The sequence below is a fragment of the Trichechus manatus genome, unplaced genomic scaffold, assembly GCF_000243295.1.
Source record: "Trichechus manatus latirostris isolate Lorelei unplaced genomic scaffold, TriManLat1.0 scaffold00416, whole genome shotgun sequence".
NCBI classification, from domain to species: Eukaryota; Metazoa; Chordata; class Mammalia; order Sirenia; family Trichechidae; genus Trichechus; species Trichechus manatus.
In genome coordinates, this window is record NW_004444352.1 from 309,641 (window position 1) to 319,932 (window position 10,292).

Consider the following 10,292-nt stretch of genomic DNA (forward strand, 5'->3'; position numbering starts at 1 on the left):
GCTCCTCAAAAAGTTAAACACTGAATTACCATATGACCCAGAACTCCACTCCTAGGCTGGTAGTTTGGACCCAACCAAAATATTTGAAAGCATAGATTCAAGAAGATACCTGTATATCAGCGCTCGTTGCAACATTATTCACAATAGCCAAAAGGTGGAAACAACTCAAGTGTCCATCAACAGATGAATGGATTAAAAAAACACACACACCATAAAAAACTATTCACTCAAAAAAGAAATTGTGTTCATGCTTCATCATGGATGAACCCTGAAAACATTATGCTAAGTGAAATCAGTGAGACAAAATAGGCCAAATATTTCACGGTATAACCTACATGATACAAGTAGAACTGGCGAAAGCATAGAGACCAAAGTTTATTAGTGGCTGCCAGGACTCAGGGAGCAGGGAATGGGGAGTTATTGCTTAAGGAGTACTGAGTTTCTGTTAGGAATGACGAACGAGTTTTGGAATGAGATGGTGGAGTTGGCTGCACACCATTGTTAATATATTTAATATTGAATTGTACACTTAAAAATGGCATAAATGGGAAGTTTTAGTTATATATCCTACAATTTTTTTTTAAAGGAGCCACTGCCCTGTTCCTTCTAAATACTTAGGAGTCATTTTAAAGGTGCAGGCCACTAAGCATTCTTCTATGAACTACTAAATCAAAAGCACACAGGAGTAAACAGGACACTGGATGTTTGAGACGTTGGCCAGTGGTTTTATGCACACTCAAATTCTGGAACCACCATCAATTCAGGGCAGATGATTTGAAGAAAGGGGAAGGTAGAAGTCCAGATGCCACACTATGAAGTTCTTCAGTTCTCAGTCAACAAAGCCTCAATCATTCCCATAACGAAAGGAAAGCAAATTCAGTCAACAAAGGCAGGGGCTCTCAAGAGACTCACAATGGAAAACGCAAAGACATTCAACCGCTGATGCTGGCTTCTCCCATCTCACCCAGGTAGACAAGGTTCCTGTAATTTTCTAACATTATGCCCCTTTACAAAGCCCTCTGAGCAGGATCCAAGCACAACCACTCCTTCTGGGGAAAATCTAGGGACAATTACTTGTATATCAATGGTAGCTAACGTCAAAAACACATGTCTCCAATAGTCTGCCGAGTGGTGTTTTTGGTGAGGGTTGTTCTTATTTTCACATAATATGAGGGAGGCAAGTGGTATATGAATCAGTTTTGATTGAGGTAAGTGTCATATAAAATAATTTTATCAAGTTATATATCCCTAATTTTAATCTATGATTAAGGCACACAGATCAAAGTTTACTAGTTGCTACCTGGGACTCAGTGGAGTGAAGAATGGGGAGTTAGTGCTTAAGGGACACTGAGGACATGAGATCCACTGTGGATTTTATATTTGTGTGGATGATAAAAGAAATATAGAAACGAAAAAACAATTCAACAAGTGGATTTCTTTACCAAGGCTGCTAACCAACAGGTCAGCAGTTCAAATCTACCAGCTGCTCCTTGGAAAGCTTATGGGGCACATCTACTATGTCCTACAGTGTTACTGTGAGTCAGAATCGACTCAAGGCAATGGGTTTGGTTTTTTGGTTTTGGTATTCACCAAGTCACATATGATTTCTCAGATGAACCAGACCAACAATTCATCCCATTACGGATGACAAAGCCTCAGCAAGAGTCTTTAAAGAACGGTCAGGATCTACCCTGTGAGCGTAACAGAAATGATCTGTTCTCACTTGAGAGAGAACAAAACTGTGTCACAGGCTGTAACTTGTATTGGGTCAAACATCTTAATAACTGGCAGAATGCAGATGGTTGGAGTTCTAGAATTGAACGCAGGGAATCAAAAAGTCAAGTAAAATATACTCCATCGAAATGACATTACCAAAAAAACAAACAAACAAAGAAATGACATTGGCAGAGGGTTTCCTAACTGAGAAAACTTGAAACAAGTTAAAAACGAACAACAAAGAATTAGTAAAAAGCTCATTATATATGCACACTTATATGCATAAACATAATTCGTTACTATTTTTACTACTACTATTTTTTAAAACAAGTCTCCAGGAATTGACAAAATACCAAATGAGATGTTTCAACAAATGGATGCAGCTCTGGAAGTGCTCACCCGTCTACACCAAGAAATTTGGAAGACAGCTACCTGGCCAACTGACTGGAAGAGATATACATTTGTGCCCATTCCAAGAAAGGTGATCCAACAGAATGTGGAAATTATCAAACTATATCAATAATATCACACCCAAGTAGAATTCAGCTGAAGATAACTCAAAAATGGTTGCAGCAATACATTGACAGGGAGCTGCCAGAAATTCAAGCTGGATTCAGAAGAGGACGTAGAACGAGGGCGATCACTACTGATGTCAGATGGATCCTGGCTGAAAGCACAGAATATCAGAAAGATGTTTACCTGTGTTTTAATCACTATGCAAAGGTATTCAACTGTATGGATCATAACAAATGAAGGATAACATTGTGAAGAATGGGAATTCCAGAACAGTTAATTGTGCTCATGTGGAACCTGTAGATAGATCAAGAAGCAGTTGTTCAAACAGAACAATGGGATACTGCGTTGTTTAAAATCAGGACAGGTGCGCTTCAGGATTGCATCCTTTCACCACACTTATTCAATCTGTATGCTGAGCAAATAATCCGAGAAGCTGGACTATATGAAGAAGAACTGTGTATCAGGATTGGAGGAAGACTCATTAACAAACTGTAATATGCAGATGACACAACCTTCCTTGTTGAAAGCCAAGACGACTTGAATGACTTACTGGTGAAGAACAAAGACCACACCCTTCAATATGGCTTACACCTCAACATAAAAAACAAAAATTCTCACAACTGGACCAATATGCGACATCATGATAAACGGAGAAAATATCGAAGTTCTCATGGATTTCATTTTACTAAGATCCGCAATCAACATCCATGGCAGCAGCAGTCAAGAAATCACACAACGCATTGCATTGGGGAAATCTGCTGCAAAAGACCTCTTTAAAGTGTTAAAAAGCAAAGATGTCACTTTGAGAACTAAGGTGCCCCTGACCCAAGCCATGGTATTTTCAATCACCTCATATGCATGTGAAAGCTGGACAATGAATAAGGAATACCGAAAAAGAATTGATGCATTTGAATCATGGTGTTTGCGAAGAATACTGAACATACCATGGACTGCCAGAAGAAAGAACAAATTTGTCTTGAAACAAGTACAGTCAGAATGTTCCTTAGAAGCGAGAATAGCGAGACTTCATCTCATGTACTTGGGGTATGTTATCAGAAGGGACCACTCCCTGCAGAAGGACGTCATGCTTGGTAAAGTAGAAGGTCAGTGAAAAAGAATAAGACCATGAATGAGTGGCTGCAACAAGGGGCTCAAACATAGCAATGATTGTGAGGATGGTGCAGGACCAGGCAGTGTTTTGCTCTCTTGTACATAGAGTCATTAGGAGTTAAACCCAACTCAGCAGCACTTAAAAACATCTTACTACTTTTAACATGATGTTGGCACCGTGGTGACACAGTGGTTAAGAGCTCACCTGCTAACCAAAAGGTCGGCAGTGTGAATATACCAGCCACTCCTTGGAAACCTTATGGCACAGTTGTACTCTGTCCTGTATGGTTGCTGTGAGTCAGAACCAACTCAACAGCAATGGGTTTGGTTTTTTTGGTTTTAACACGTGTTGTTGTTGTTCTTAGGTGCACTCAAGTCGATTCCAAGTCTTAGCAACCCCATGCAACAGGGTAGAATTGCCTCATACGGTTTTCCAGGCTGTAACCTTTATGGAAAAAGACTGCCAGGTCTTTCTCCCACAGAGCAGCTGGGTAGGTTAAACCACCAGGTTTTCAGTTAGCAGCTATGCACTTAACCATTCCACTATCAGGGCTTTTCATTAACATGATAGTGTAAAAATATTTAATGCCATGGGAAAAATACATAAAACTAATTACTGAAATGAGAATATGTCTTTTAAAGAAACCTATGGTACATGCAAACCAACAGCATAATTCACCAAAATAACAGTACTTGTCTCTCAATGATGCATTTTCTGGCTGGATTTTCATGATCATTTTCTGTTCATGTTTGTCATGGATTGAATTGTATCCCCCAAAAATATGTGTCAACTTGGTTAGGCCATGATTCCCAGTGTTGTGTAGTTGTCTTCCCTTTGCAATTGGTATAATTTTCTTATATGTTGTAAATCTTAATCTCTGCCTGTGGTTAATGAGGCAAGACTGGATTATGTTGAAGACGATTAAGGTGGGATGTAACACCCTTGCTCGGTTCACATCCCTGATCCAATGGAAAGCGAGTTTCCCTGGGGTGTGGCTGGCAACACATTTATCTTATAAGAGATAAAAGGAAAGGGAAGTGAGCAGAGTTGGGGACCTCATACCACCAACAAAGCAGCGCATGGAGCAGAGAGTGTCCTTTGGACCCAGGGTTCCTGCACAGTGAAGCTCCTAGTCAAGGGGAAGACTGATGATAAGAGGCAACACAGAGAGAAAGCCTTCCCCTGGAGCTGACACCCTGAATTTGGACTTCTAGCTTACTAGACTGTGAGAACATAAGTTTCTCTTTGTTAAAGCCATTCATTTGTGGGATTTCTGTTATAGCAGTGTTAGATAACTAAGACAATGTCTGTCAGTATTTTAGTACAATGGACATGATCAAATTCTACTTCTGTAGTAAGGAATGCGATCTCACCTACAGAGAGTACTACTGGGGCTGGGTGGCACAAACAATTAAGTGCTGACTACTAGCCAAAAAGTTGGCAATTTAAACCCACCCAGAGGTTCCTTGGAAGACAGGCTTAGAGACCTGATTTCAAAAAGTCACAGCCCTGAAAACTGCATGGAGCAGTTCCACTCTGCACAGTGGGGTCACCATGAGTCAGAATGGACTCAATGGCAACTAACAACAACAACACAGAGAGGTCTGGCCTTTGTCCTGGCTCCTGGGAGGGAACCTCCAAACCCTTGGAATTTCCAGAGTGACAGGACTGCCTTTATGATTCATGGTGGGCCCCTTGGTCCACACCTGATGGTTTATACTAAAGAGGTGGAAGCTGGTAATGTGATTAGAGAGTTGGGGCTTGAGTTCATATCAGACAAATATGAACAGGTAACATGAGAGCCCACCGCAGGAGGAAACACACAGCTACCCAGAGGGGGTCAGCTGGTGAGACCACCTGTGTGGAAATTAGGTGGGGTTTCTTTGGTAACAAAGCTGCGCTTTAACATTCAACAACCAAAATGAAGAAATGCCTATTTATTACTCACAGGGCCTGGAAAGGGAGCACACTCAAGGGCCACATGCAGTTTACATTAGAGAGGAAGGCGAGAATCAAAGAGAGTGCAAACAGACCTGGGCTTGGCCTTTAATAAGGTCAAGGCGGGGGGAGTACAGTTTATTTCATGAGCTTAGGGACTATTGGCTAATTTAAAAGAAGTGGCAGGAAGCTGGGGGGCCCAGGCGGCACAAATTTGGCAGAGGGCTTGGGGTTATCATCTAGGTTCTAAGATGTGACACGTGGGTGGGAAAGGGAGAACCAGTGAGAGGAAGAACTTCCTCTGGATGGTTATTTGGGATTTTCATGCGGTTGTGAGGGTGAGTTGATTAGGAAGATGAGCAGACCTGGTCTTCTGAAATAAGTAATGTTTAAGCTCAGGCTGGAAGAAAACGGATGCCGAGGCATTTACAAAATGGAGTTTGGGTTTATTACAGGGCTTCGGCCCCCATGATACCAGCCTGACTTGGGGGATGGGGCCGCAAGTGGAGGGCTGGAGTTCAGCCACATGAGCTATAATTCAAACAATCATGCCTATGTGATGAAGACTCAAAAAAAATGCTGGACACTGAAGCTCATGTGAGCATCTTGGGTTGGCCATAATCCATAGATATTGTCACCATCAATGCCATCAATCACATCCTGAGGTTATGGAAGTTTGGCATTTGGAACCCTCCGATACTCTGCCCTATGTGTCTCTTCTTTGGCTGGTTCTAATTTCTATGTTTCCCCTGTAAAAACGTGATCAAGAGTATAATAGCTTCCAATGAGTTCTGAGAGTCTCTGTGTGGAACCTGAGGGCGGTTCTGGTAAACTCCCTAACTTGAAGTTGGTTTCAGATGTCCCAGACAGATTTGGCAGTCTGGAGGACTGGTGGTAGTTTTGAGTTTGGCTAACTATGGTAGTACTTTAACTCCAGAAGAATTTGATTTGATTTCATTACCTTTTAAAAAACAACAGAAGGAAGATTGCTCTTAGGACATTTGTGTGGATTACAAAGGAAACCAACATGACTGCCGATTAGAGCATCTCTGTTGCAAGAAGAACCTGCAGTAAACAAACAGTGCTTTCATTTGCCATTAAGATTATAGCCAAGAAAACCCTACGGAACAGTTCTCCTCTGTAACATGTGGAGTTGTCATCAGACAGAATCAACTCGATGGCAAGTAACAAAAGGGAAAATTACACATGAAGATAGGATATTCATGTCTATGTATGTACGTAAAAATGTATGTGGGAAACATGACTAAATAGGAACATACAAATTAAAGAAAAATTGATTAATCATTAAGCCTGAAGAGAAAAATTAAAAACAATTCCCATTGAAATCATCATGTATACAATGCAATAAAATGTAAGCATCTTGAGAATTTAGTATATCTAAATTAGTGAATAAGAAGCCCTGATGGCAGAATGGTGAAAGACTGGGCTGCTAAACGAAAGCTGCCCTTTTGAACTGAAGACCTGGCAGTCTGCTCCCATAAAGACTGTTGTTGTTGTTAGGTGCCATGGAAGTAGGTTCTGACTCATAGCAACCCTCTGTACAACAGAATGAAACATCTGCCTGGTCCTGCAGCATCCTCACAATCATCACTATGTTTGAACCCATTGTTGCAGCCACTGTGTCAATCCATCTCGTTGAGGGTCTTCCTCTTTTTCACTGACCCTCTACCAAGGATGATGTCCTTCTGCAGGGACTGGTCCCTCCTGATAACATGTCCAAAGTACCTGTCCATAAAGATTACAGCCTAGAAAACCCTATGAGACAGTTTTACTCTGTCACATAGTGTCATTATCAGTCACAATCAACTGCAGAGCACCTAACAACAACAAATTAGTGAATACTAACGGAACTTTTATCAAAGACATTTGGATACACGATTGAACATTCATCAAATATGACCCTGTAGTGAGTCATAAAGAAACTGACAGCTAATTGCAAATAAGACAATATCTTACCGTAGTTAACAGTTTTCGTATTACTGGATATTGTGTTGTCTTCAGTTAGAAGTAAAGCTGTGAAACAATCTCTAAAAAAGAAAAGGAAGTGTTAGGTAGGCCACAGTTCCTGCACAGTGAAATAAAAATGAAAGTTAAAAAAAAAAAAATCAGACAGTGCAAACAAAACTAAACAAATCAAAAAGCAAAAGATAGTTTATAGACTTACAATGTGATTACAAGAAAAGTTTTTTATAATCTATGTGACAATTGGTAAACGACCAACTGAAAGTCATATTCACCACGAAGAATCAAAGTACTCAAAACCAGAGAATGTGGTCAAAGCAATGATCTTGAAATATCTGTATCTTTAAAAACATAACATTAAAAAAAGAAAAAAAACCATTGCACTGGAGTGGATTCCGACTCATGGCACCCCACGGGTTACAGAGGAGAACTGCTGCAAAGGGCGTTCTTGGCTGTAATGTTTACAAGAGTACAGGCTTCTCCTGCAGAGCCACTGGCTGGATTGAAACCGCCAAAATTTTTTTTAGGTTGCTACACCAGCTTAAAATTTTGCCCCACACAGGGATCTTAAAAAGGGGGGGGGGGGCAGGGGGCATTGAAAAGTAGTAAACCGATCGTTCAAATCTGTAAACCAAGTAGGGAAAAAGGAGACACGAATTTCATATTAAAAATTAAGTAAATATCAATAGAACTTTAAAGAAATGATGAACTTCAAGAATAAAAAGAAGAAACAGATTATTTCACTGAAAATGACAAAACGAACAAAACTTCCTGATTTGCGTCATAGGGCATGGGGGGCCACCCTGAGAGCGCAAGGCAACAGGCTGGGAGAGCAGGTGACAAGCCCCGCGGTGCCTTTCCGGGGAGGGGTCGGTGCAGGGCTCCGACAAGAAAGGGGGCGGCGGGTGCACCGTCCGGAGGGGGAAAGGCCGTGCGGACAGGCTCGCAGCTGCTTTAACCGGAAATAGAGGCGGATCCAAGGCAGCAGCAGGGCGTGTGCGGGGACTTCAACGTCCGCAGGGACCCTCGGACTCCAAGCGGGGAGGACATGGGGCTGGAGGGGACGCGAACCGCCGATTTGAATTAGAAAAAAGACATCGACTTAACCTTGTGGGATCTTCGCTCACAGTGAGCTTCTTCCGTTGCGCAGAAAATGGCGCTGCCTGCAAGGGTGTTCAACGGGTAGAGGCTGGAATGGCAAGGGACAGAAAGGGGCTGTGCAGGGGGCGGGGCCTGGTGTAACACTATCAGGATGTTCCTGCCCCCTGCTACCCCTAAGTCAATTGAGAGACACCAGACCTTTGAGAAAGAGAAAGCAGACTTTACGGCAAGCTGGTCAAGCAAGGATCTGGGAGACTAAGTCTCAGATCAAGCTCCCTAAGGTTGGGGATTCCAGGAGAGTTATAAGGTTGGGGATAGGGAATTTATCCATAGTTCATCAAGCTTCTGAGAACAGGCGGGCATTTCCAGGAACTAATTAACGTGTGAGGGTGCAGAGCCACGGCGGCTGGGGGGGTGTTTTTCGGGGTGTGATGCATGAAGTTCATCTAAGCACACAGCCTTGCTGCTTATTGCACATGTCCGAACGGACAGGAAGCAGTCAAGTGGCCTTGGGCTGCCACACAGGATGCCTTATAAGGAACTAGCTGGCCACAGACTAGGGGTGTGATGGATGGAGGAGAAACAGGTTAACACTGTTGGTTACACTGGGATGGCAAGAGGTGGGGTGGGGCGGTGCAGGGGGCGAGGCCTGGGATACCAGGCGGGGGTGGGGAACAGGGCCTCAGAGGGGTGGGGCGTGGACTGGAACAGGCCAGGCATGAGCTCCGCTCCCCTCCCCTCCCCCACACACGGGTTTTCAGTTTCTGCCCCTCCAACAGAAATTTATTCTCCACTTTTTGAACCATTTCAAACTCTTTGAGGTCCTGAGCACCAGAGCTGCTTCCAATAACCTTTCAAACAATTTCAGTAAAAGAGGAAAGTTGTGTAGGTCACATATATTCAAGCTGACATTTTTTTTCCTACCGTGTGGTTGTTGTGTTTGTGTGTCCTGGAGTCAATCACGATTCATAGTCATCGTATAGGACAGTACAGCTGCCAAATAGGGTTTCCCAGACTGTAAGCAAAGATGTCACTTTGAGGACTAAGGTGTGCCTGACCCAAGCCATTGTATTTTCAATCATCTCACATGCATGCAAAAGCTGGACAAGGAATAAGGAAGACTGAAGAAGAATCAATCCATTTGAATTATGGTGTTGACAAAGAATATTGACTATGCTGCCAGAAGAGCAAACAAATCTGTCTTGGAAGAAGTACAGCCAGAATGCTCCTTAGAAGTGATAATGGTGAGACTTCGTCTCACGTACTTTGGACATGTTATCAGGAGGGATCAGTCCCTGCAGAAGGAGATCATGCCTGGTAAAGAAGAGGGTCAGTGAGAAAGAGCAAGTCTCTCAAGGAGATGATTTTACACAGTGGCTGCAAAAATGGGCTCAAGCATAGCTTGACTCAATGGCTGTGGGTATGGGTTGTGATTATTCAAGAGTGAGCTATGTTTCCTGTATCAAGCAAAACCTGCTCCTCTGTTTCATGGTACAGTTAGCCCACGACTTACCACAAGATTACATTACAATCACACCGTTGTAACTTTGTTCTGATGTAAGTCAATACCTCTTTTTTTTTTCATTATTATTGTCTTTTATTATCAGTATCTTTATAAACCTGATCTTTATTTGTTGGCGTCAGTGTTGAACAACGAAGTTGGAGTCTTGACGGCTGTTGGGTTCATGGGCAGTTGAATTGTCATAAGTCGTTAGCGCTGAACATTATCCTACTTTCTATCCATTATGATGCCCTACACCAACACAGACACAGACTTCATTGTAGACCAGGCCACAGGCTGCTATATGACAGTGTTTTGATCAGTAAATCATAATATTGAACATCTACGAGTGAATACCCGAGAATCATAACATCAGCATATTATGCACTGCAACACTGTATGTACTGCATATTACTAATAAGATAC

General features: G+C 42.4%; 1 long non-coding RNA gene across 1 annotated transcript in view; it reads right to left on the bottom strand.

Annotated features, from left to right (window-relative positions):
• The window catches only part of LOC111819367 (uncharacterized), a 38,932-nt gene extending 29,561 nt beyond the window's left edge, over positions 1-9,371 (bottom strand). The window contains exons 1-3 of the long non-coding RNA XR_002823030.1: positions 9,290-9,371; positions 8,372-8,453; positions 7,259-7,329 (exon numbers count right to left, since the gene is read on the bottom strand). This is a non-coding gene — a long non-coding RNA (uncharacterized LOC111819367). The remainder of the gene's footprint in view (positions 1-7,258; positions 7,330-8,371; positions 8,454-9,289) is intronic.
• Positions 9,372-10,292: the final 921 nt, after the last annotated feature.